The 27,744-nt window shown below is 38.2% G+C and overlaps 2 non-coding genes across 2 annotated transcripts; one reads left to right on the forward strand and one right to left on the reverse strand.

Moving 5' to 3' along the window:
- The first annotated feature begins 808 nt into the window (after positions 1-808).
- Positions 809-915, forward strand: LOC127133890 (small nucleolar RNA R71). Its single transcript, XR_007807694.1, has one exon. It is a non-coding gene; the product is annotated as a small nucleolar RNA R71 (small nucleolar RNA).
- A 2,576-nt stretch (positions 916-3,491) lies between these two features.
- LOC127132960 (small nucleolar RNA R71) lies at positions 3,492-3,598 on the reverse strand. Its single transcript, XR_007806962.1, has one exon. It is a non-coding gene; the product is annotated as a small nucleolar RNA R71 (small nucleolar RNA).
- Between the last annotated feature and the right edge of the window lie 24,146 nt (positions 3,599-27,744).

Raw genomic sequence — 27,744 nt, forward strand, 5'->3', positions numbered from 1 at the left:
GGTAATGGCATTGGCTTGTCCTCTCGGATTTTGTTGAGGTTGTCCAGGGAATTGTCCTCCAGGTGTGGTTTGAGGGGCTTGGTTTAAAGCTACCTGAGAGATCTGGGTTTCAAGCATCTTAGTATGAGTAACTATTTGGTCAACCTTGGTTCCTAACTGAGTAATCAATTCGTTAACATGAATGTTTTGGTTCATGAACTCCTTGTTTTGTTGGGTTTGAGCAGTGATAAAATTTTCCATAATTTTCTCAAGGCTCGGCTTTGGTGGCACAGGTTGCATAGGTTGATTTGATCTTGGGGCTTGATAACTAGGTCTCGGAGGTGCATTATTTTGGATTGGGTTATTGTTTTTATAGGAGAAGTTCGGGTGATTCCTCCATCCAGGGTTATAGGTATTCGAGTATGGGTTCCCTTGGGTGTAGTTCACTTGCTCATAGTGGGTTTCGTTTAATAGACTGCATTCTGCAGATTGGTGTCCTTTGGTTCCACATATCTCACAATCCGACGAGACTGCGGCTACAGTATTCAGGTTTATGCACATATGCTCGACCTTAAGGGCTAATGCGTCCATTTTAGCTTGCATCATGTCTATAGAGCTTAGTTCATGCACTCCTCCTTGGGCTTCCTTCTTCTCAATTGTCGCTCGTTCGACTCCCCGTGATTGATGGTTTTGAGCCATATCTTCGATGAGGGCACTAGCTTCAGGGTAAGGTTTGTTCATCAGCGCACCGCCTGCGGCAGCGTCGATGGTCATCTTAGTGTTATAATGAAGTCCATTATAGAAGGTTTGAATGATTAACCAATTTTCTAAACCATGATGTGGGCATGCTCGTAACAACTCTTTATATCTCTCCCAAGCTTCGAACAACGATTCTCCTTGGTTTTTGGTGAATCTAGTTATATAGTTTCGAAGAACGGCGGTCTTACTTGGAGGAAAATATCTAGCAAGAAATACTCTTCTAAGGTTATCCCAAGTCGTAATGGAATTGGGTGGAAGGGAATCTAACCATGATAGGGCTTTATCTCTGAGGGAAAAAGGGAATAATCTTAAACGTATTGCCTCAGGAGAAGCTCCATTGGTTTTAAAAGTGTCTGCTAATTGAAGAAAGATTTTTAAATGTTGGTTTGGGTTCTCAGTAGCGAGACCTGTGAATTGTCTCTATTGCACTAGTTGTAACAGGGATGGTTTAATTTCGAAATTATTAGCTGGGATGGTTGGGTTTACTATACTAGAACTAGGTTCTTCGTTAGATGGTTGGGCGAAATCCTTAAGAGGTCTTTGGTTTTGATCTTCGGCCATAGCTCTCTTAATTCTATGAAAGAATAAACATGCGCGAGCGTAACATTCAGGTTCTGCCAGAGGATATACTAAGCTTAAACTTCCGGTGCTGCGAGTTCTTCACATTGACCGGCGGGAAAAACCTAAGTCTAAACGATATAACAACAGGAAAATGAAATTTGACGAAATTGGTCCCCGGCAACGGCGCCAAAAACTTGCGTGCTTTTCGCAAGTGTACGAACGCGTCAGAGTAATATAAAAGATTGTCGAATCCACAGAGACCAAGTGTCAATCTATCGTTATCTGTTGTTATGGTGTTTATCCAAGGCGATTAAAATAGGTGTTTTTAGAGTGTGCAATGAAAAGTAAAGTGTTGAATAAAGTTCAATTAATAAAGACAGGGTCGAATGTAATTCACATAATCAATTAATAATCTAAGTACTTGCTAATAGAGATACTTATGGGCAATGTTTCCTACTTTGAAAAGAACTAATTTAAGAAGAACTGTCGCTTTCGTGTATTCAGAACCGAGTTGTACTCCCTAATCAAACCCTCTTATTGTCACTTATAAAAAGGCGCGCATTGCGTTAGAGTAGTAAACCTATTTTTAAGAAATATAGTATCTTGACTAAGTTGAAAAGTATTATAACCTGGATTTCTTAACCAAAAGAGGTTCTCACGAACCAGACTCTAAACCTATAAACGCGTCCGAAAATAGTTTTAAAATCTCTTTTCTTCTTAAGTTAAAAACTCCTAATGAACTAAATAAAGCGCTTTCGCTGTTTTTGAAATAGTTAAAAACAATTAAGTTTAAAAAGACGTTGGACGACTTTCGATCTTACCCAACGGAATTGAAGTGCGGGAAAACTTAAGTTGAAAGTCAAAATAGCCCTTAAGTGTTTCTACGAACAATTGTACGGATTATCGGTTCAATTACGATCCTTACATTCTAACCTTGTAGATTTAGTTAGACATGGTAAAGTAAAGGTGCATTAATTTAAATAAAAGTAGTGCGAGTGCGGGAAATAAATAAAAGTAAAGCGAGTGCGGGAAATAAATAAAGTAAAGCGAGTGCGAGAAATAAATAAAAGTAAAGCTAGTGCGGAAAATAAATAAAGTAAAGTGAGTGCGAGAAATAAATAAATGTAAAGCGAGTGCGAGAAATAAATAAAGTAAAGCGAGTGCGAGAAATAAATAAAAGTAAAGCGAGTGCGGGAAATAAATAAAGTAAAGCGAGTGCGAGAAACAAATAAAAGTAAAGAGAGTGCGAGAAATAAATAAAGTAAAGCGAGTGCGAGAAATAAATAAAGTAAAGGCAAAGTAATAAAAACCTGCTCCAATCGGAGGGTTGAGTAAATTGCAAAGCGGAAATGAAAATGGCGGCAGGATTAACTTCCTTCCAAAGTGCTCCAAACTCGATTATAGACTCGATCACAGACTCGATTACACAATTGTGGTAACACCCCAATGCAAAGCGATTGCCACTTTAAAATACTGAATATATGCCTAAGTGAAACAAAGTTGCTCTGAGTTTGCCTCTGTTCTATGTTTGGATGCTTAAACAAGTGATTTCGAGTTTCTATTTATAAGCAAGTAAAAAGATGGAAATGACAAGGATGCCCTTCAACTTGAAAATGGGAGGAAAACTTTTCCTCTTGTGGCGCCTGCCACAAGGTCATGGCGCCCGCCACAAGGCCAATCTGAGGCGCCTTAGTGAAAGTAGTGGGGAACGTGGCAGTTGAGGGAAGTTGAGCTAGGACACGTCATGGCAGGGTCTATGGCGCCAGCCATGGTGGAAGCCATAAGTACAAAATGCTGAATTTTAGGGTTTTTAGCTCTTTTTCACTCCTTTTCTCGATCGGGGCTCCGATTAAAGTAAAAACCTGAAAACAAAGAGAAACATAGTAATAACACAATAAAATGACAATAAAACTACTAAAATGCATGCGAAATCGAAGTCGAAAATACGGTGAATTTCAGTGTTATCAGCTACTGAGAACCCGAACCAACATTTAAAAATATTTCTCCAATTAGCAGGCACTTTTAAAACCAATTGAGCTTCTCTTGAGGCAATCCGTTTAAGATTATTCCCTTTTTCCCTTAGAGATAAAGCCCTATCATGGTTATATTCCCTTCCACCCAATTCCATTACGACTTGGGATAACCTTAGAAGAGTATTCCTTGCTAGATACTTTCCCCCAAGTAAGACCGCCGTTCTTCGAAACCATATAACTAGATTTACCCAGAACCAAGGAGAATCGTTGTTCGAAGCTTGGGAGAGATATAAAGAGTTGTTAAGAGCATGCCCACATCATGGTTTAGAAAATTGGTTAATCATTCAAACCTTCTATAATGGACTTCATTATAACACTAAGATGACCATCGACGCTGCCGCAGGCGGTGCGCTAATGAACAAACCCTATCCTGAAGCTAGTGCCCTCATTGAAGATATGGCTCAAAACCATCAATCATGGGGAGTCGAACGAGTGACAGTTGAGAAGAAGGAAGCCCAAGGAGGAGTGCATGAACCAAGCTCTATAGACATGACGCAAGCTAAAATGGGCGCATTAGCCCTTAAGGTCGAGCATATGTGCATAAACCCGAATGTTGTAGCTGCATTTTCGTCGGATTGTGAGATATGTGGAACCAAAGGACACCAATCTGCAGAATGCAGTCTATTAAACGAAACCCACTCTGAGCAAGTGAACTACACCCAAGGGAACCCATACTCGAATACCTATAACCCTGGATAGAGGAATCACCCAAACTTCTCCTATAAGAACAATAACCCTATCCAAAATAATGCACCTCCGAGACCAGGTTATCAAGCCCCAATACCAAATCAACCTATGCAACCTGTACCACCAAAGCCGAGCCTTGAGAAAATTATTGAAAATTTTATCACTGCTCAAACCCAACAAAACAAAGAGTTCATGTACCAGAACATTCACGTTAACGAACTGATTACCCAGTTAGGAACCAAGGCTGACCAAATAGTTACTCACACCAAGATTCTTGAAACCCAGATCTCTCAGGTAGCTTTAAACCAAGCCCCCTAGACCACGCCTGGAGGACAGTTCCCTGGACAACCTCAACAAAATCCGAGAGGGCAAGCCAATACCATTACCTTACGAAGTGGGAACGCTTATGATGAGCCACCAATCCCAAGACTAAGTGAACCCAAAACTTCTAAGGAATATACCGAACCGACGAACGAAGTAAAGGAACTAGAGGAATCTGAAAAACAGGAAGGTCAAGAAAAAGGAGAAGAACCTAAAGATAAAACTTATGTACCACTCCCGCCATATAAACCTCCTATACCATATCCACAAAGACTCAAACAAACCCAGATCAATAACCAATATCAGAAATTTATTAAAGTTATAGAAAAACTTCATGTAGAAATCCCTTTCACAGAAGCCATCACCCAAATACCTTCTTATGCAAAGTTTCTCAAAGACATCCTTACCAACAAACGTAGACTTGACGATCCGAAGCTCTTGGAATGTAATTCTATTTCCGAGAATAAGTTAGCCAAAAAGGATAAAGATCCTGGAAATTTCTCCATTCCTTGTCTTTTGGGTAGTCATGTCATCGAAAAAGCTTTTCTAGACTTAGGAGCTAGTGTGAGCTTAATGCCTTTAGCAGTTTGTGAGAGGTTAAACTTAGGAGAATTACAGCCTACTAAGATGTCACTTCAGTTAGCCGATAAATCTGTTAAGTATCCAATAGGCATTTTAGAAGATGTCCCAGTTAGGATAGGTCAGTTATTTATCCCTACTGATTTTGTTGTCATGGACATCAAAGAGGACAATGATATACCAATCCTTCTAGGTAGACCGTTCTTATCAACTGCAGGAGCCATAATAGACGTTAAGAGAGGAAAGTTGACCTTTGAGGTAGGTGACGAGAAAATAGAATTTATACTTTCGAAATTTCTTATGGCACTTGTGATGGGAGACACATGTTATGCCTTAGATATCATTGATGAGTGCGTTAGGGAATTAGAACAAGAAGAAAGCATAAAAACAATTAAGTTACCATCAACCCCCATAATGGAAGATGATGACTTTAGGAAACCCTACATCGATGATAACCTTTACGAATGTTTATCCCTTACCCCAGATCCTATGCCATGCCCTAAGAAACCAACCTTAGAACTTAAGGAACTGCCTAAGAACCTGAGATATGAGTTCCTCGGTGAAGAGATGAACCGTCCAGTTATAGTCAGTGCTACCTTTAGTCAAGAGGAAACAGACCAACTTTTAGATGTTTTACGAAGATATCCCTCAGCCTTAGGATATAATATCTCTGACCTGAAAGGTATAAGCCCATCCGTATGCATGCATCGGATTTCGCTCGAAGAAGATTCAAAACCCTCCAGAGAACATCAGAGAAGAATAAACCCTATAATGAGTGATGTTGTTAAAAAATAAGTTCTTAAGTTACTTGAGGCAGGTATAATATTCCAGATCTCGGATAGTAAGTGGGTGAGCCCTGTGCATGTAATACCTAAAAAGGGAGGCATCACAGTCGTGCAAAATGATAAAGGCGAACATGTAGAAAAACGGTTAGAAGGAGGATGACAGATGTGTATAGATTATAGAAAATTAAATAAAGCAACCAAAGAAGGATCATTTCCCTTAACCATTCATAGACCAGATGTTGGAGCGTCTAGCCAGACATTCTTACTTCTGCTATCTAGATAGATACTCTGGATTCTTCCAAATACCAATCCACCCCGAAGATCAAGAAAAAACTACCTTTACATGCCCTTATGGAACTTTTGCCTACAGATGAATGCCATTCGGCCTCTGTAACGCCCCAGCTACTTTCCAACGCTGCATGAGGTCAATCTTTGCAAATTACCTAGATGGCATCATGGAAGTGTTCATGGATGATTTCTCGGTTTGCGGATTTGATTTCCATAATTGTCTTGCTAACCTTGAGAAAATCCTGGAGAGATGCATGGAGGTGAACCTTGTACTAAATTGGGAAAAGTGTCATTTCATGGTGACCGAAGGAATTGTTTTAGGACATATAGTTTCCGAAAAAGGTATAGAGGTAGATAGAGCTAAAATAGAAGTCATAGAAAACCTAAAACCATCCAAAACCATCAGAGAAGTCCGAAGTTTTCTTGGACATGCTGGATTCTACCAGCGTTTTATTAAGGGCTTCTCCAAAATAACCAAACCCTTAACTGGCCTTTAATGAAAGATGCTGAATTCATTTTCGATTGAAAATGTAATGAAGCATTTAATCTTTTAAAGCAAGCATTAGTATCAGCACCCATTACGAAACCTCTTGATTGGTCAGAACCTTTTGAGATAATGTGCGACACTAGTGATTATGCGGTTGGAGCCGTTCTAGGACAATGGAAAGATAAAAAATTACATTCCATTTATTATGCCAGTAGAACCCTAGACGCTGCCCAACTTAACTACGCAACAACTGAAAAGGAATTACTCGCTGTAGTTTTCGCTATAGATAAATTTAGATCTTATCTAGTAGGAGCAAATATTATAGTTTACACTGATCACGCTGCCATTCATTACCTATTAAGTCAAAAAGATGCCAAGCCCAGGTTACTCCGATGGATTCTGTTACTACAAGAGTTTGATTTAGACATAAGAGATGAAAAAGGAACTGAAAGTGTAGTAGCTGATCACCTTTCTAGGCTAGAACACCTAAAACCAGACTTAGTACCCATAGATGATGGTTTTGCCTATGATAGACTGATAGCTAGACTAGAAACCATTGAAGACGATAGCCTAGGCACTCATGAGCATTTCTAAAATTCCTTAGCAGTAAGTAACGTACCATGGTATGCAGACTTTGTTAATTAGCTAGCTGTTGATATCGTACCCCCTGATCTTGACTACCACCGCAAGAAGAAGTTCTTCAACGATGTGAGAAACGTTTATTGGGACGAACCACTACTTTTCAAAAGGGGTAAAGATGGCATTTTTCGCCTTACGTTCCAGAAGAGGAGGTATAAAGTATCATCGAGCATTGTCATTCTACACCCTATGGTGGACATGCGAGCACCTCTAAGACATACGCCAAGATTCTTCAAGCTGGCCTATTCTGGCCTACCATGTGGCGCGATGTCCATGCTTGCATTGTCAAATGTGATAGATGCCAATGCACTGGAAACATTTCAAGGCGTGACGAAATGCCTCAAAGAAACATTCAGGAAGTAGAACTCTTCGATGTATGGGGTATAGATTTCATAGGTCCTTTCCCACCATCCTTAGGAAACAGGTATATCTTAGTAGCTGTGGACTACGTGTCTAAGTGGATTGAAGCTATAGCTGCACCCACAAACGACACTAGGGTGGTGATCAAGCTATTTAAAAACTATATATTCCCTAGATTTGGAACACCCCGTTTAGTCATAAGCGATGGAGGATCACACTTCATATCGAGAATATTTGATAAACTTTAAAGAAAATATGGAGTTAGGCATAGAGTAGCAACACCATATCACCCACAGACTAGTGGCCAAGTAGAAGTATCCAATAGGGAGATAAAACAAATCCTAGAAAAAACTGTTTCAATCTCTAGGAGAGACTGGTCTCAGAAGCTTCAAGAAGCATTATGGGCCTATAGAACCGCTTTCAAAACCCCTATAGGAACAACTCCCTACCAACTAGCCTATGGAAAATCCTGTCACTTACCGTTCGAATTAGAGCATAAGGCCTATTGGACCATTAAAACTTTGAATTTAGACTACCTGACCGCTGGTGAGAAGCGTATCCTTGACATTCAAAAAATAGAAGAACTCAGGCAATCTGCCTACGAGAATGCCAAGATATACAAAGAGAGAATAAAAGCTTGGCATGACAAAAGATTAGTAAAGAAAGATTTCAATATAGGCGACTCTGTTCTCTTGTTCAACTTTAGGTTACGACTCTTCCCTGGGAAGCTGCGCTCGAGATGGACTGGCCATTTCAAAGTATCCAAGATTCTGAGATCCGGAGCAGTAGAAATCAAGAACGAAACCTGTAGTCCATTCATTGTAAATGGACAAAGACTGAAGCTCTATGAAGGAGGACACATTCCAGCTGACTACTCAAGCCACACTCTGATTGATCCACCGATCCCTACTACAGGTGTATAACTTTCGATCGTCAAGCTAATAACGTTAAACAAGCGATGCGTGGGAGGCAACCCATGGTTTTTTATTTTATTTTACTTTTTTGCATTTATTTAATTTTATTTTTATATTTTCACCGAGACTAAATATTTGAAATGTTTGTATTTTCCGGATCCTTTTCCTAACTGTTACAGGATGCAGGACTTCGACGATATGCACGTAGCCTATATAGATGATGCTCAGAGAGAGCGCTACATAGCTCTTTATCAGTGCCCTATGGCACCCACATGTTATCCAGATCAGCACTGCATGGAGGCACTGGGCATTGAGCCGAGTATCCGATTTCTGAGCCACCAGCTCCATTAGGATGAGTTCGCTGACGACCTAAGCAACACCTACAGGAACTTGACATTGGAGTTCCTCAGTTCATTTGATTATGACCCTTACTCTGGACCGGATGGGTATGGTGCTTTCAGACTTTTTGGGATTGAGTACTCCTTCAGCCAGAAGGAGTTCGGTGACCTATTAGGCTTCCAGACCACCCCTGACGCTATCCCTGAGACACCGATGGGATATTTTCTGGGGAAGGAAGTGGAAAAGTTCTGGAGTGACATCTCATGTGGAGGGAGCCAGGATCCTTCTACTCAGTTATCCCAGGCTATACATAACCCTGCTTTTAGATACTTCCAAATGATACTGGCACATTCCTTCCTAGGAAGACCGGATGCCGAGACGTTACTAAGTGAGGAAGAGATCTTCCTACTATTTTGTGCATCCCAGTCTCGCCCAGTAGCATGTGGGAACTTTCTGTTATGTGGCCTCAGCGGTGTTTCCAGATCGTCTGAAGGAGTCATTCATGTAGGAGGGATCATCACACAGATTGCCATCATCTTGGGTCTATCTCTCAAGCTGTTACATCTTCGTACCTACTGTGGGTACACTACCATGGATATCGACTTTTGCTTGACCAGAGGGTTGATGAGGAGATCCTCCTTCAACCCAAGACAATTCAGGTTGTTGGTCGATAGCGAGGCGATTCATTATTTTACACTGCCTGATCCTATGATGACTAGCGTTCATGACCCAGCGAACTGGAGTTATGCCTTGGAGGGCCAGGGAGAGACTATCGAGGAGCCGGGATCCCCACCTATTGCTGAGTATACCCCTACACCGCCTTCGCCCAGTATCACTGTATTCTCTAACAATTTATCATTGCAGACCCCGGACATCCGCACCCAGATTGCAGAGTGTCGTAGAGAGATTGCTGGGTTTAGACAGGAGGTGGCTGACCTCACCTTACAGATGGGAGTATCTGATCTCACACACGTTACCGAGGCTGACTGTTTATACCGGGATATCACAGAGCTTAGGCAGGAGATAGCCATGCTCTGTGGATCTACTCAGGAAGACGAACCTCCTACTATTTGATTTTACCATCTCATTTTATTTTGTCTCATTTATGCTTATATTTCTCGCATTTACCTAACTTATTTTATATCATTGCATTTGGGATATTTTCCTTAACTATGTTAGCAGATTGATATTTCTACATCTCTCCTCTCGCTCGCGTCCTCTCGCTCTCTCGCTCTCTCGCGCTCTCTCTCTCTCGTCTCTCCTCTCGCTCGCTCTCCTCTCCATCCTCGCGGCTCGCTCTCCTCGCGCCGCCTCGCGCGCGCGCGCGCTCTCTCTCTCCCTCTCTCTCCTCGCTCTCTCTCCTCTCCCTCTCCTCTCTCGAGCTCTCTCTCTCCCTCTCGATCTCATCTAGAGATAGATTATATATATATATATATATATATGAATATATTAGATATATAATATATATATATATATATATATATAGATATATATATAGATATATATATATATAATATATATAGAGAGAGATATATTATAATATATAGATATATATATATATAATATATCTATATTATATATATATATATATATATATATATATATATATATATATATATATATATATATATATATATATATATATATATTATATATATATATATATAGATATATATTATATATATATATAATATATATAATATATATAGATATATATATATATATATATATGTTTGTTTATTTTTATTTTTATAAATTATTGCAAGCCTTATGTCAATAGGAAATTACAATGCAAATGCTATCCGGACCCCCCCCCCCCCCCCCCAACCAAAAAGTGAATGAGAAGCCCAAGCCAAATGACCAAAATCCGGCCCAGCCGAATTTAGCCTTGTGGTGCCCGCCATAAATGTCGTGGCGCCCGCCACGGCGTCTATATAAGCTCGGGGCAGACTCCCATTTTTCACCATTTTCATACTTTCAAACCTTCAAAACCCATTTTTCCACCTTGCAAAAACGCCCTTGAACCCCACAAAAGCTCCCACCTTTCTCATCTTCACACCATACAAATCATTTTCCCAACTTCCATTTTCATTTTCATCCGTCAAATCTCATAAAAATCACACCTTTTTACATACCCATCTTCATCTTCTTCGTCATATTCCAAGAGCTGAAAAATGGAGTTCAATGGATTCATCCTTCGAGGAGGGAAACCGGGAGATAGGCAAAGGAAGATTATCGAACGATTGCAAAATCGGGAAATTCTCTCGACAAGGTATGTTGATGAAAATTGAAATTCTGGTATCAGATATAAGATGTCGAAGGTAATGTCACGACACTAATATCTGGTAATAAAATACTGGATAAACAAAACAGAATGGTAAAGCGAATAACACAAGCAATTGTTAACCCAGTTCGGTGCAACTCACCTACGTCTGGGGACTACCAAGCCAGGAAGGAAATTCACTAAAATAGAATTAGTTCAAAGACTCTCCGTACACTTCAACAAGTTACAGTCTTTATCACCTAATCTCTACCCGTGCAACTTCTACCTAAGCACTCTTAGATATGAGAACCCACTCACTTCCCTTACAATCACACACCAGTGATTTTAAACAACAATCCCTTGTGAAAAGAAAATACTTTTCAATTACACACTCTTGATTTTACTTCACAGTTTCAATCAAGAAGACACCCTTTTGATCTTGCTTCAAAGCTTTGATCAAGAAGACACACACTCTTGCTTAACAGCTTTAGAGTGACAAATTACAACCACAAATCAGTCTAATTCAATCATCAATGGATGACTTGAATGACCTACAAGTCTTACGACTAAACAGACACAAACCCTAGCTCTCTCTCTATATTTCGCTCAGTCTTGGTTGTGTGTTCAAACAGGTTTTCTAAGTCTCTTTTTATAGAAGCATTCTGCTGGGCTTGGACATCTTGAAAACCCTAAATATATTTTCCAATCAAATCTTTTTATAACAGCTGTTTAGATCTCCTTGGAAAATAAGTACTTGTAATCCATGATTGAATGCGCCAGCTAGCCATATCTTCAATCATCCAAAGATTGCCATTAATTGTGCAATCGCAAAACACCAGACATTCATACTGAATGTTCTGTGTACAGGATGTCATGACATCGGGTCTGACATCCTGGAAAAATCCTGCATAATCCAATAATTCCTTCTATAACTTCCAGCAGGTACAGCCATATCAGATGTCATGACATTGTGTATGTCATCTGAAACAATCCCACATGAACATGTCTTTCATTTAAGCTCCAGCAGGTACATCCAATATCAGAAGCCATGGCATTGTATGTGGCATTCTGAAACAATCCTGCATGCACATGTTCTTGAACTCCAACAGGTACATAGGATATCTCATGTTAAGACATCACACATAACATCTTGTGAACACTCTTTGTTTTACCAAAATTGCTGCCAACACTTAGAATCAACAAACTCCCCCTTTGGAAATTTTTGGCTAGAACATATGTCTGTCCTTTTTGTTCACAAGGTAAACTATCAGCAGTTAAACAACATAACAGTAGTTTAATCAGCAGCAGAAGCAAAACAATTACTAGTTATGGCTACTAGTAATACACACATGCACAAGGGTACTTCTCCTCCCCCTAAATCTGTGCAACAAACAGAATTACTAGTTATGGATGCAACTAGTAAGACACACAAATGCACAATGCACAAGGGTACTTCTTCTCCCCCTAAATCTGTGCATTCATCAAATAATAGCTAATGTAACTCCAGCACCTGTACCAGCCAGAATGTCATACTGACATCTGCTTCAACATCAACACCTGTGCACCATATCAGATATCCTGTTTGACATTTGTAAACAGAACAACATTCTGTTGTAGCACCTGTGCACTTCTTTCAATAATAGTTGTCCTTCTGTCCAGCCACATCCAACTTCCACATCAACACTTCTCCCCCTTTTTAGTCAAAATTGACCAAAGGTGACCAATGAGACAAAATAAATGTCTATTAGCCTAGCAGAGAATGTTAGATCAGATGTTATAACATTAAGCATGTTAAAACAAAATATTCAGGAAGTACACACCATCATTATACACAGCTGAAGCTGAGACAATGAACAAATCCAAGGAACTCCTTAAGAGCCCTAAATATTACATAACAGGCATCAATAAGGACTGCCACAAAATACATAATAAAAAAACAATCAAGACAACAGCCTTCCAAACAGCAACCCAGCTTTCACCACACCTCCCAGTCTTCAATTCAGGAAGGAACCATTAATCAGAAGAAGAAGTATCACCTTCACCTTCATCTTCATCTTCAAAACCCTCAGAGCTTCCAGAGCTGCCACTGGATTGTGCTTTTCCATCTGAATCCTTACCAGCCTTCTCTAACTCTTCCTTCTCCAGGCTACAGATCAGAACTTCTAATGCTTCTTTTCTAGCCTTGGCCACCCTTATCCCATTTTCCAATTCCTTTCAGGTTTCTCTTAGTTGATCAACCAAGCTCCCTTGAGATGTAGACTCCCTTTTGGCAGATGTCATGACATCATTGACATGACTTCCCTCAAACAGCTTATAATGAATGGACAGAGGGGATTTTCTCCTACTTGGAATGTCACTTGTACTCAGAATACCTGGTTGTTGGCTCAGGATAATGCCACAAATAAGGGAGGGGAAGACAATGGGTAACTTCACAGCATTTGTAGAAGCATGTCTAATGGTTTGATCAAATATGAACTTGCCAAAATCATAGTTAACCCTTGTTCCAATTGCATGAATGATTCTTCCAAGATTAATGGAGATAGTAGAGACATGATTAGTAGGAATCCAATTAGCTGAGCCAATATTGTGCAAGATGGCATATTTAACACTGAGCTTTCCAGCTGATAAGTGATTCCTACTAGGCCATTCCTTAACTTGGTCAGCTGTGACAACCCTACAGACCTCATTGTTTGTAGTCTTTAGGTCTACTCCTCCATCTGTTCCTCTTCCTAAGAACTTGTTGATGACACTTGGTGAGAATTTCACACATTTTCCCCGTACAAACACCTTGCAGAACTCCCTGCTGCTCTTTTCCTGAATATCCTCAGGAATATTAACAATAAACTCTTTTACCAACCCCTCATAACATTGGGGTAGAGTTACCATAGTCTTCATGAGTCCAGCCTTTTTGATCAACTCAATTACCTCCTTTACCTCTACAGCTTCTTGTCCAAGCTCTCTTTCAATAGCTACTCTCCTCTGAATGACATATTTCCACTTTGCTGCCCCATCTTCCAAATGAAAGGAGATATTGTCTAAGTGCACAACATCAGTCTTGCCAGGAGACTTCTGAACAACCTGCCTTTTTGCAGGGGAGATGTCTGGGACATCGCCTTTGACATATTCCTCAGAGTCAGAGCTATCTCTTTCTTTCCTTTTCCTAATCTCAACCTTGCTCCAAGCTTTTGAGGGTCCTATACCAGCCGTCTTTTTCACTCTTCCTGTTCTCATTCTTGCCACACTTTTCCCTTGCATAGTTCTCAGTTTCTCAGCAACACTCGGTTTTACAAGATTAACTAAAGGATCATCCTCCTTCTCAGAGCTTTCTTCCTCTAGGTCAATAACATTCTCCTGAGACATATTTGCTGGTTTCTTGCTAGGTAGGTTTTACCTAGAGAGCATAGCCCTTCAGTAGCACCTTCTTTTTCTGATTTAGATGAGTCCTCATCTTTATCAGCATGAGGTTCCTTCTCAGGAGAGGGTTCCCTTCTAGACAGAGGGGTAGAAACCCCTTTGACTTCATGCCCTTCTCTTAGAATCCTAGTGACTAGGTTCCTTATTGCACGATCAGCATAATGTATGTTTTTTGGGAGAGAGGAGTTACCTGAGGTATTACCTTGCTTATCTCCAGCTTTCGACAAGGGGCCTGGGGTGTCGCCTGGTATCATGCAGAGTGGAGTGACGTCCATCACATCTTTATCTACAAACTCCATTGAGGGAGTTTTTCCATGGTGAGAAGATGATGAATGTGAACTAGTTGATGATGAATGTTGAGACATGTTGTAGGACTTTTGAGAAAAGTTTCTTTGCCCTAGCTGAGCTTTTCTGAGAAGATGAATGGAGAGGGAGATTGCTGCGTTTAGGTAGAGTGTGCTAAGGGAATAGATACTATTTTCATTTTCTTTATTTTTCCATTTTAACTGCCATAATTTCACAAGAGTCCAAATCCCTAATTTCCCTCCCTCATATTCAATTTTACCCAAATTCCTTGCAAGCTTGTCTGCTAGTTCCAGTCCAAGCTTTAGACTTCTGAATTTGTCTTCCACAAATTTTCTAATGGAGTAATAATAGCAAGAATAATCCTTTGTCCATCTGTGCTGAATCTGATTTTTGGACCTAGTTTCAGCATTCAGGAAGTCATAATACAATGTTATGACATCGTGTGTGACATTGTATGCAATCAGCAATAGTTTCATCCAACCCAGTTGAGCCCAACTGCTATCATCTTCTATACCTTTCACAGGTGTTATCTAACTCTTCTCCATACTGTCCTTGGCCTTTTTGCATAGAGTCCCTTGTGGCTTAGTTCCAACATTTCCATTCTCCCTGTGACTGGTCATATGTCCACCTGTTTGATCTAACCTCTCAGTTTTTTGAGCCATCATAACCTTTTCTCCTCTGAGCTTCTGGTGTGACATCTTTGTATGACATTTCCCCCAACCTTGTTTTTCATCACTCTTGAGAGCATATGTACTCAACCAATACTTAAAGGGATAATCCAATTGAGAGCTCCATATGTAGCAATTGTCTTTGGTCCTGATTCCTCTCATAATTACTTCACTATTTATGTCAAGGATTAGACATTCAGTTTTGGTGAAGTTAACATTCAGACCTTGATCACATAGTTGGCTTATGCTTATGAGGTTTGCAGTCAAGCCTTTGACTAGTAGAACCTTGTCAAGTCTAGGTACTCCAAGGCAATCAAGCTTACCTGTTCCCTTGATTTCACCTTTTGCTCCATCTCCAAAGGTTACATGACTTATGGTATGATGATGCAGATCAGTTAGCAGGTCTTGGTTTCCAGTCATGTGTCTGGAGAATCCACTATCAAAGTACCATTCTTCTTTGGCTGAGATTCTTAGGGGAATGTGAGCTATCAGACTTGTGACATTAGTCTTATGACCCATTGCTTCTGGATGTTAGGCATGTGCTGTTTGGGTCTGAATTGATAGTGATCATGATGATGAGCAGGCCTAGGATAGCCATACAGTTTATAGCAGAAAGGCTTCAGATGACCAAATTTCCCACAGTAATGACATCTCCATCTTTGGTGTTTTCCTTTCAACTGTTTTCTCCTCTGGTGTTGTGACATATGATGTGACATCACAGGTTTTTAAATACACTTAAGTTTGGCTTGAGGTTTGACACCAGTGTAACTGCTCTCAGACTTTGAGTTATTATACCCAATACCAGATTTGTCTCCTGTTATTTGTCCAGTTTGAAGAATCTTGCCTAAGGAGTTAGACCCATTGCTTAACATTCTTACATACTTGGTCATTTCTTCCAATTTAGAATTTTGTAACATGACTTTAGTCTTCAATTTAGAGATGGTTTTTACATGGTCTGCCTTCTCACTTTCCAGCTATGCTATCTTCTGATTTTCAGCTTGTGGATTTAGCTTGGCATTCAGAACCACTGCTTCTCTTTGTAACTTGGAGATGGTTTCCAAGTATTCTGCCTTCTCATTCTCAAGTTGAGTTATTTCCTTCTTCTGGCTTTCAACCTGTTTGCACAGCTCTACACTTTTGTGACACAACTTTCTGTAGGCAGAGGCCAACTCTTCAAAGGTTACTTCATCATCACTTGAGTCTTCATCAGATCCCCATCTTCCTGTCATTGCTGTCACAAGATTTGCAGCCTCCTTTGTTTCACTTTCATCAGACCAAGTGGCAGCAAGACTCATCTTCTGTTTCTTGAGGTAGGTTCCATATTCAGTCCTGATGTGTCCATACCCATCACATTCATAGCACTGAACCTCTTTTCCTTCTTTGAGCTTCTCATCTGATCTTGCTCTTCTTCCAATATTGTTGGATTTACTGATGTCAGATGAGATGTTCTTGACATTTGCCCTTGATCTTACATCCATCTTTTTCAACAGTTTATTGAACTGCCTTCCCAACATTGCTACTTCATTGACCAGATCTTCATCATCCTCCTGACTCTCATCCTCTTCTGTGTTTGACATAAAGGCAATGCTCTTTGTTTTCCTTTCAACACCATCATTTAATCCCAACTCAAAGGTTTGGAGGGAACCAATTAGCTCATCTACCCTCATGTTGGAGATGTTTTGAGACTCTTCTATGGCAGTCACCTTCATTGCAAATCTCTTAGGGAGTGACCTGAGTATTTTTCTTACCAACTTTTCATCTGTCATCTTCTCTCCCAGGGCTCTTGAAGCATTAGCAATCTCAAGGATACTCATGTGAAATTCATGAATGTTTTCATCTTCTTTCATCCTTAAGTTTTCAAACTTGGAGGTGAGCAGCTGAAGTCTAGACATCTTTACCCTAGAGGTGCCTTCATGAGTGGTCTTGAGAATGTTCCAAGCATCTTTGGTCACTTCACAGTTATTTACCAGCCTGAAAATATTCTTGTCTACCCCATTGAATATTGCATTCAAGGCTTTAGAGTTTCTAAGAGCAAGATCATCCTCCTCCTTGGACCATTGTTCTTCAGGCTTCTTCTCAATGGTGGCTTCTCCTTCTTTAGTAATGACAGGATGCACCCAACCAGTTAGCACAACTTTCCAAGCCTTGTTATCAAGGGATTTCAGAAACGCTACCATTCGAGGTTTCCAGTAGTCATAGTTAGAACCATCCAAAATTGGTGGCCTATGAACAAATCCTCCATCTCTCTCCATTGTACCAGAAAGTATTGCTCATAGATCTCACCCAGAACCAGAGTAGGATGCCTGCTCTGATACCAATTGAAATTCTGGTATCAGATATAAGATGTCGAAGGTAATGTCACGACACTAATATCTGGTAATAAACAATGGATAAACAAAACAGAATGGTAAAGCGAATAACACAAGCAATTGTTAACCCAGTTCGGTGCAACTCACCTACGTCTGGGGGCTACCAAGCCAGGAAGGAAATTCACTAAAATAGAATTAGTTCAAAGACTCTCCGTACACTTCAACAAGTTACAGTCTTTATCACCTAATCTCTACCCGTGCAACTTCTACCTAAGCACTCTTAGATATGAGAACCCACTCACTTCCCTTACAATCACACACCAGTGATTTTAAACAACAATCCCTTGTGAAAAGAAAATACTTTTCAATTACACACTCTTGATTTTACTTCACAGTTTCAATCAAGAAGACACACTCTTGATCTTGCTTCAAAGCTTTGATCAAGAAGACACGCACTCTTGCTTAACAACTTTAGAGTGACAAATTACAACCACAAATCAGTCCAATTCAATCATCAATGGATGACTTGAATGACCTACAAGTCTTACGACTAAACAGACACAAACCCTAGCTCTCTCTATATTTCGCTCAGTCTTGGTTGTGTGTTCAAACAGGTTTTCTAAGTCCCTTTTTATAGAAGCATTCTGCTGGGCTTGGACATCTTGAAAACCCTAAATCTATTTTCCAATCAAATCTTTTTATAACAGCTGTTTAGATCTCCTTGGAAAATAAGTAAATCTGGTTGTAATCCATGATTGAATGCACCAGCTAGCCATATCTTCAATCATCCAAAGATTGCCATTAATTATGCAATCACAAAACACCAGACATTCATACTGAATGTACTGTGTACAGAATGTCATGACATCGGCTCTGACATCCTGGAAAAATCCTGCATAATCCAATAATTCCTTTTATAACTTCCAGCAGGTACAGCCATATCAGATGTCATGACATTGTGTATGTCATCTGAAACAATCCTGCATGAACATGTCTTTCATTTAAGCTCCAGCAGGTAAATCCAATATCAGAAGCCATGGCATTGTATGTGGCATTCTGAAATAATCCTGCATGCACATGTTCTTGAACTCCAGCAGGTACATAGGATATCTCATGTTAAGACATCACACATAACATCTTGTGAACACTCTTTGTTTTACCAAAATTGCTGCCAACACTTAGAATCAACAAAAATTGTCTTTACATTTTGGGTATCTACCATAGCATTATTTATTTACTAGATAATTTAGGTTTGCATAGTATTTTTTCAAACAAAGAACCTACCTTTGAGAGATTGACAATCGAATTTTTAAGTTCTTTAATCTATATTGTCAATCCTAACACTGCTAGCACAGTTGGTACTGTCCGATTTAGAATGTTTGCTGTTGAATATGAATTCAGTACCGACGAACTAGCAAGCCTGTTAGGTATTCCTCATGGGGACAGTGCTATTTGTGAGGGCCCTCTGGATTCAGATTGGTCAGTCGAGGTGTTTTCCTTCTGGAAGAGATTGTCAAACACTTCCATAAATTCTTTTGAAGGAATTCTTGCCTCGACTATCCATAACCCAGCCATCAGAGTTTTTAGATATCTTCTGGCATGTACTATTTTTGGCCGGGAGAATCCAAATAAGGTCAATGCTCGAGAGCTTCTATTTTTGTAAGGAAGCCTCATAAATAGAAGAATTAATTCGGTCCCGTTCATGCTCGCTCATATGGCTTTAACTTTAAATAAAGCGGGACCGATTGTTTTCGGAGGACTCATTACGTCTATTGCTCGGGCGTTTAACCTGAACAATAAGATAGCTACCCTAGATCCCTTACCTCCTCACACAATCAACCTAAAATTTCTAAGAGATATGAAATTGTGCCGATTGAGGAGAGAAGGAGGCTATGTGCTTATGGTTCATGGTGTAGCTATCCCATCTGTTGTTTTACCATGCACTAGACGTACTGATGTACGTGATGAAAGGAATTTGACCTATGTTTTAGATGCTCCACCTGTTTTGGGTCCTCTTCCTCCTAATGTTCCTGATGAGGAGGGACACGACACTGATGATGAATATGATCGGAGAGAGCGATCTCCCGCACCTCATGTGTCCCCCCATCACCCTTCACCACCATACACCGCACCATCTTCTTCTTTTGTAGGTTCTGCTCCTGGCTTTTATATTATAGAGGAGATGTGGCATGACCACATGGCTAGAGAGCAAAGGCGTGATGACCTACTCTCTACCATCGAACAACAACTGGCGGATAACATGAGCTTCATGTAACAGTCGCAACGGAGGACAGATAGATCCTATGAGACTGTTTTACGATCCCTGCTTACAATCGCAAATACGCAAGCTCATAAGCAGCAATACCACCGTCAACATAATGCACTCATAGAAGCCACTCAAGGTTCCATTTTGGGTAACCTTCGAGAGGTGAGGACTGCTCAGGATGCCCTACATGCCAGGATGGATCAGAGAGACCGTCGTCGTACCCGATCCCGTCGTCCACCTCAGGATGGCGAAGGCACCAGTGGTCAGCAATAGGATGTCAAGTGACTCTCCCCTTATCTTATTTCGGATCATTGGGGACAATGTTCGAATTAAGTGTGAGAGGAGACTTTATCGCTTTTCTTTGCTGTTTTCAGTTAGTTTGTTTATTTCCTTTGCTGTTTTTAGATAGTTTATTTATTTTTATTTATTGCTTTTTAGTTTCTTATTTTGCTTTTAGTGTTTTAGATAATGCATGAGTCGGACGAGTCACCAGTATAGTGTATTTTTAGTACAGTCTAATCTCCCCATACCTACCAAAAAACTTTTGCAAAAGAAAACGAGGTTATTCTGAAAGTTTTTGGGTTTTAAAAAGACAGGTTTGAGTAAGGATGCGGTGACTTGGAGAACTTTTTGAAACATCAGTATTGTTTTAGCACCATAGACTTCATGAATATAGGAATCATTCCCGAAATCCCATATACCATGGCCTTAATCATCATTTCAGTATAAGTCCTCAGTAGTTTATTCCAACAATCAGCTCCGGCCTACGCATCCTCTACGTAGGGGACCGATGAACATAAGTGAATGATCCAGTGAAATAAATAAAATAAAATAAAATAAAGCAAAAAGGCAACTCCGGTATAGGTGACCCTCACAAAGTCATTTAAACCAAAAAGTTTGTAAAAATTTGGTACAAAAGAAAAAGAAAAACTCACCCACTGTTAGTTGGTTCAAAGGTATCTGGTACTGAACTCGGTAGGACGAATTACGATTCGATCCCCCACAACTGCAATTGGGTCAAATAAAAGGGTTTACACATATTTATGTGCCAGGAACCCCATGTTTGGATCATAATCACTAACAGGTCACTCTGCTATGAAGCATGTACGGATAACGGGCTTAATGTGATTGCGCCTGAATGAAAAGGACACAAAAAGAGATGAAGAGGCAGGCCTAGATATTGTGCGATAATATGGGTTGGTTAATATAGGAATGGAGTTTATGTCCGTGTTTGCGGATAAGTGTCATCATGATACCCTTAGTTCACTCAGTTAGAACCTATCACTGCATCCCAACTTGAACTTAAAAATCTTTTTAGCCCGAATCACTCGTTGACACTAGTTTTTCTTCTATGAGCTTTTTAGTGTTTTTGCTTAAGGACAAGCAATGGTTTAATTGTGGGAGAATTTGATGACACTGAATTTCACCGTATTTTCGACTCCGATTTCGCATGCATTTTAGTGGTTTTATTGTTATTTTGTTGTGTTATTACTATGTTTCTCTTTGTTTTCAGGTTTTTACTTTAATCGGAGCCCCGATCGAGAAAAGGAGTGAAAATGAGCTAAAAAGGCTAAAATTCAGCATTTTGCACTTGTGGCTCCTACTGTGGCTGGCGCCATAGGACCAACCATGACGTGTCACAGCTCAACTTCCCTCAACTGCCACGTTCCCCACTATTTCCACCAAGGCGCCACAATTTGGCCTTATGGCGGGCTCCATGGACTTGTGGCGGGCGCCACAAGAAGAAAAGTTTTCCCTCCCATTTTCAAACTGAAGGGCATCCTTGTCATTTCCATTATTTTACTTGTCTATAAATACAGACTCGTTGTCATTTGTTTAATCATCCAAACTTAGAGCAGATGCAAACTTAGAGCAAACTTAGTTTCACTTAGGCATATATTCAGTATTTTAAAGTGGCAATCGCTTCGCATTGGGGTGTTACCACAATTGTGTAATCAAGTATGTGATCGAATCTGTAATCGAGTTTGGAGCACTTTGGAAGGAAGTTAATCCTGCCTCCGTTTTCATTTCCGTTTCACATTTTATTCAACCCTCCGATTAGAGCAGGTTTTTATTGCTTTACCTTTATCTATTTTATTTTCCTGCACTCGCACTTTACTTTATTTATTTCCTGCACTCTCTTTACTTTATTTATTTCCCGCACTCGCTTTACTTTATTTATTTCCCGCACTCGCTTTACCTTATTTATTTTCCGCACTCGCACTTTACTTTATTTATTTTCCGCACTCGCACTTTACTTTATTTATTTCTCGCACTCGCTTTACTTTATTTATTTCCCGCACTCGCACTACTTTTATTTACTTCCCGCACTCGCACTACTTTTATTTATTTTCCGCATTCGCACTACTTTTATTTAAATTAAAATGCACCTTTACTTTACCATGTCTAACTAAATCTATAAGGTTAGAATGTAAGGATCATAATTGAACCAATAATCCGTACAATTGTTCGTAGAAACACTTAAGGGCTATTTTGACTTTCAACTTAAGTTTTCCCGCACTTAATTTCCGTTGGGTAAGATCAAAAGTCGTCCAACGTCTTTTTAAACTTAATTGTTTTTAACTATTTCAAAAACAGCGAAAGCGCTTTGTTTAGTTCATTAGGAGTTTTTAACTTAAGAAGAAAAGTGATTTTAAAACTATTTTCGGACGCGTCTATAAGTTTAGAGTCTGGTTCGTGAGAACATCTTTTGGTTAAGAAATCTAGGTTAAAATACTTTTCAACTTAGTCGAGATACTATATTTCTTAAAAATAGGTTTACTATTCTAACGCAATGCGCGCCTTTTTATAAGTGACAATAAGAGGGTTTGATTAGGGAGTACAACTCGGTTCTGAATACGCGAAAGCGACAGTTCCTGTTAAATTGGCTCTTTTCAAAGTAGGAAACACTGCCCATAAGTAGTTCTATTAGCAAGTACTTGGATTATTAATTGATTATGTGAATTACATTCGAGCCTGTCTTTATTAATTGAACTTTATTTAATACTTTACTTTTTATTGCACACTCTAAAAACCCCTATTTTGATTACCTTTGATAAACACCATAATAATAGATAACGATAGATTGACGCTTGGTCTCTGTGGATTCGGCAATCTTTTATATTACTCTGACGCGTTTGTATACTTGCGAAAAGAACGCATCAGTAGTCCAGATTCTAGGAATATTCCAGATTCGGAAGGTGGTCATGCTTCTGAAGTAGGTACTTTTAGAGTTCTAGTATCTGATACTTTTCCAAAATTAGAAGGTTTTGAACAATTTCAGAGGCCACAAAGAATTAGAAACATTCCGAGAAGGTTTGTAGAGTTTGACATGCTGCAAGATACTGAAGTAGATTCTGAAGGGGAACTTATTCAGTGTGCCATGTTAGTAGACTCTGAACCCGTGAGTACGGAAGAAGCTCTCGAGAAGAAAGTATGGATAAAGGCCATGAAAGAAGAACTTGATACTATAGAGGGAAACATGACTTGGAAGCTGACAGAACTTATAAAGAACAAGAAAGACATCAGTGTGAGATAAGTTTATAAGGTGAAGCTAAATCCAGATGAATCAATTGGAAAACACAAAGCAAAGTTAGTTATGAGAGGTTTTCTGCAGAAACCAATGTAGATTACTTTGATATGTTTGCGCCTGTAGCAAGACATGAAACAATCAGACTGGTGATTGCAATTGTTACTAATAGGAATTGGCCTCTGATGCATTTAGACATGAAATCTTCATTTTTGAACGGTCCATTAGAAGAAGTGGTTTATGTGTCACAACCTTTTGGATTTGAGAAAAAAATCAGGAAGGGATGGTGTACATATTACACAAATCTTTGTATGGACTGAAGCAAACCCCTAGAGCTTGGAATCTAAAAATTGATTCATTTTTCAAGAAGCATGGATTCCAGAAATGTGAGATGGAGTATAGTGTCTATGTTTAACATACTTCTGAAGGCAATATGATTCAGGTGTGTCTGTATGTTGATGAAATATTGCTAACAAGAAGTTGTGAACATGAGATAGCTAAGTTTAAGAAGGAGCTGATGAATGAGTTTGAGATGACTGATCTATGAAATATGGCTTATTTTCTAGGGATGGATATTATGTACTCTGAGAAAGGCATAATTTACATCAGCTGAAATATGAACTTGAGCTTCTGAAGAGGTTTAAGCTGTTGAAATGTAAAGTTGTTATCACACTTGCTGATACATATCAGAAAATTGAATTCTCATTCTGATGGTGATGATGTAGATGCGATAACGTTCAAGCAGTTGGTAGGTTCTCTGAGGTATTTGTGTAATACCAGACCTGATATTTGCTATGAACTTGGAATGGTGAGTATACTTATGAGTAAACCGAAGTGGTATCATTACTAAGTTACTGTCATAATTCTGAGCTATAAAAAGAGAACTCTGAAGTATGGAGTTTTGTTCCCTTCTGGTGCTGAAACTGACTCAGAATATCTGAGTTACTCAGATTCTGATTGTGGAGACAAAGTTGATAAAAGAAGTACTTTTGGATACTTGTTTAAGTTTCTGAGAAGTCTTATTTCTTGGTGTTCCAAGAAGTAACCAATTGTTGCTTTATCAAACTGTGAAGCAAAATATATTGCAAGTGTTGTGACTGCATGTCAAGCTCTACGGCTTCTGAATTTACTAGAGGATCTGAAGATCAAAGTAAAAACAAACCTCTGAAGTTGATGATTGATAACAAGTCTGTAATCAATCTTGCCAAGAACTCAGTGTTGCATTGGAGAAACAAGCATATTGAGACTAAATATCACTTTATGAGATATTAGGTTTAAAATAGAATGCTAGAAGTTGTGCACTGTAACACCCAGAAGCAGTTGGCAGATGGTCTGACAAAGGCGATCAAGACTAATCAATTTCTCCGCTTGAGGGATGGAAATGGTGTTGTTAGTTTTGGTGAAGCTAAATATGAATTAAAGGATGATGTTAGAATTAATTCATTTTTCATAAACTTGTAGGCAAAGTTTGTTAGAGGGTATTTTAGTATTTCTCCTAAGTCTCACTTGTATTTAAGCAAGTGAATGGTGTGAACATTTATTATTCATTATTTTTGCAGTCTGTGTAGCAATGTGTGTGTGTGTAACTATTTATAACAATTTTAGAGTAGTGGAATTTTGTTATTATTCTCTCTTCTCTCTCTCTTGTTTCCATTGTTCATCTTTATCACCTTATGCACCAATATTTGAAACCTTAAACCCTAGAGGTTGTTTACTGATGTTGTTGTTGATGTTGATTTTTTTTTTGTGTTTTTGTTTAATGTAAGTTGTTGTTTTTGAGTTGAGTTTATAAAATATATATGTTGTAGTTTAATTGTTATTATTGTGTTTGAGTTTGATATTGAGATTATGTCTTTTTGTGATTCTTTGTGCAACTCTCATCTTGTTCCTTCGAGTTAAGTTTATTATATCTAATGTTGAATATTATTTGTATCACTAATCCTTATTTGAACATATAACCTATTAAATTAATTTTGAGAATAATCATATAAAAAATTCGGTTGTATTAGAAATATATCTTAAATTGATTAATGTTTTTCTAATATTCTGTAACTCATCATTTATCTCTTGCTCTTTTATTATTAAAATCTCTCAAATACTTCTAGTTTTTGTTCCACTTTTTTTCTCCGTATTTGTTCATTTTTCAAAGCATCAAATTTTATGATTTAAAGAATGAATTAATAGAAAAGTAAGTGTTGAATAAATAACTTAAAATACTGAATATATTTTAAGCATGAAAGAACGTGAGATGAGTGATGAGTTAGAGGATGTTTTAAAATCATTAATCAATGTAAATTGTTCTTCAAATATAATACAATTGCTCATATAATTATTTTATTTTACTTTTTCTTCAACGATCTGGTACGTCAAACATCACTACTCATATTGTTGTTGTTGTTATTGTTGTGTTTATGAGATCCAAAACCCAAGAGAGCTTCTCTTGTTATTTTTGTTGTTTAAACAGATTTATGTTATATGTTTGTTGATGTTATTGTATATGTTGTTGAGACTCGTTATTGGGACCATAAATCCTAGAGGCTTAAGTTATAGTTGTTATTGCTAATTAAACAGATTTATACTATAGGTTTATTGATGTTATTTTTGTTGATGTTGTTGTTCTTATTGTTGAGACCCTAAATCCTAAAGGTTTTTTTATTGATGTTGTTGTTCTTGATGTTATTGTTGATTTTTTTTGTGTGTATTTTTTTAATATAAGTTGTTGTTTTTGAGTTGAGCTTATTAAATCTATATCTTGTAGTTTAAATGTTGTTGCTAATGTGTTTGAGTTTGATATTGATATTGAGATTATGTTTTTTTTATGATTCTTTGTGCAACTCTCATCTTATTTCTTCGAGTTGAGTTTATTTAATGTTGAGTATTGTTTGTTTCACAAATCCCTATTTGAACATATAACATATTAAATTAATATTGGAAATAATCATATGAAAGTCTATGTTGTATTAGAAACATATCTTACATTGATTAATATTTTTTTAATATTCTTCAACTCATCATTTATCTCATGCTCTTTTATGGTTAAAATATCTCAAATACTTCTGGTTTTTGTTCAATTTTTTCCATATTTTTTATTTATTTTTCAAAGCATTGAATGTTATGCTATCAAGAAGGAATTAGTAGAGAAATAAGTGTTGAATAAAGAATTTGAAACATTGAAGAGATTTTAACCATGAAATAACATAAGATGAGTGATGAGTTAGAGGATGATTCAAAATCATTAATCAATCTTCAAATATAACACAATTGTTCATATAATTATTTTCCTAACCAATTTTATGAAGTTATATGGTCAGTATATGGTTTAGTGAAATAAGCAATTCACATTATATTTAATAAACTTAAAATTCTTTTACCCGTCAGATTTACGAGAAAATCGAGGTAAAAAAGTAGTATATCCATCGGTGAAATGCCAAAATCGAAAGAACATGTGTTTTCGTCGTTTCAGAATTCCAAAGAGGTCTCAATGGGGATCGAACTCATGACCTTTACATAATATCTGTCGAGTTTTTTTAAAATCAAGTGATAAACTCTGCAACTTTTATGACGCCCGAATTACTTCGCCTAGAAAACTTAGCCCGAATTATTTCGCCTAGAAAACTTAGATAAACTCTTTCAAACAAGATAAAACGCGTTTTTGATTGTAGTATATATATATACTACAATCAAAAACGCGTTTTATCTATCTATCTATCTATCTATCTATCTATCTATTTATCTATCTATCTATCTATCTATATATATATATATATAATATATATTATATATATATATAATATATATATTATATATATTATATACACCTCAACCACAAAAATGTAATTTGTGATAATTCTTCCACACATCAAAAATGTCTTTCCATATCTCAAAATCATTCAAAAGAAGCCTCCATTGTAACACCCCGATAAAAATAAGATAATTATTTAATTTAAGTTAATATTATATTTATTAATTTAATTAAATAATTGGAATTTTTGGATTATTATTATTATTATTATTGGAATAATAATTATTGGAAAATATATAAGTTGGAAATAAGGAAAAAAAGTTCCATTTTGGTAAAAAGAGGGTTTTACGTGAAAAGCAGAGAAGCGACTGAAAAGAGGAAAAGGGCAAAGAGGCAGAGCAAGAGGAAGAAGGTTGGAGAAGAGAAAAGTTTGAAGCTTAAAGATTCACCGGATTAACTCAGGTAAGGGGGGTTTATCGTCGTTTAATGGGTATTATGGGTTAACATGTAATGGGT

The sequence above is a fragment of the Lathyrus oleraceus genome, chromosome 3 (genome assembly GCF_024323335.1).
Source record: "Lathyrus oleraceus cultivar Zhongwan6 chromosome 3, CAAS_Psat_ZW6_1.0, whole genome shotgun sequence".
NCBI lineage: Eukaryota > Viridiplantae > Streptophyta > Magnoliopsida > Fabales > Fabaceae > Lathyrus > Lathyrus oleraceus.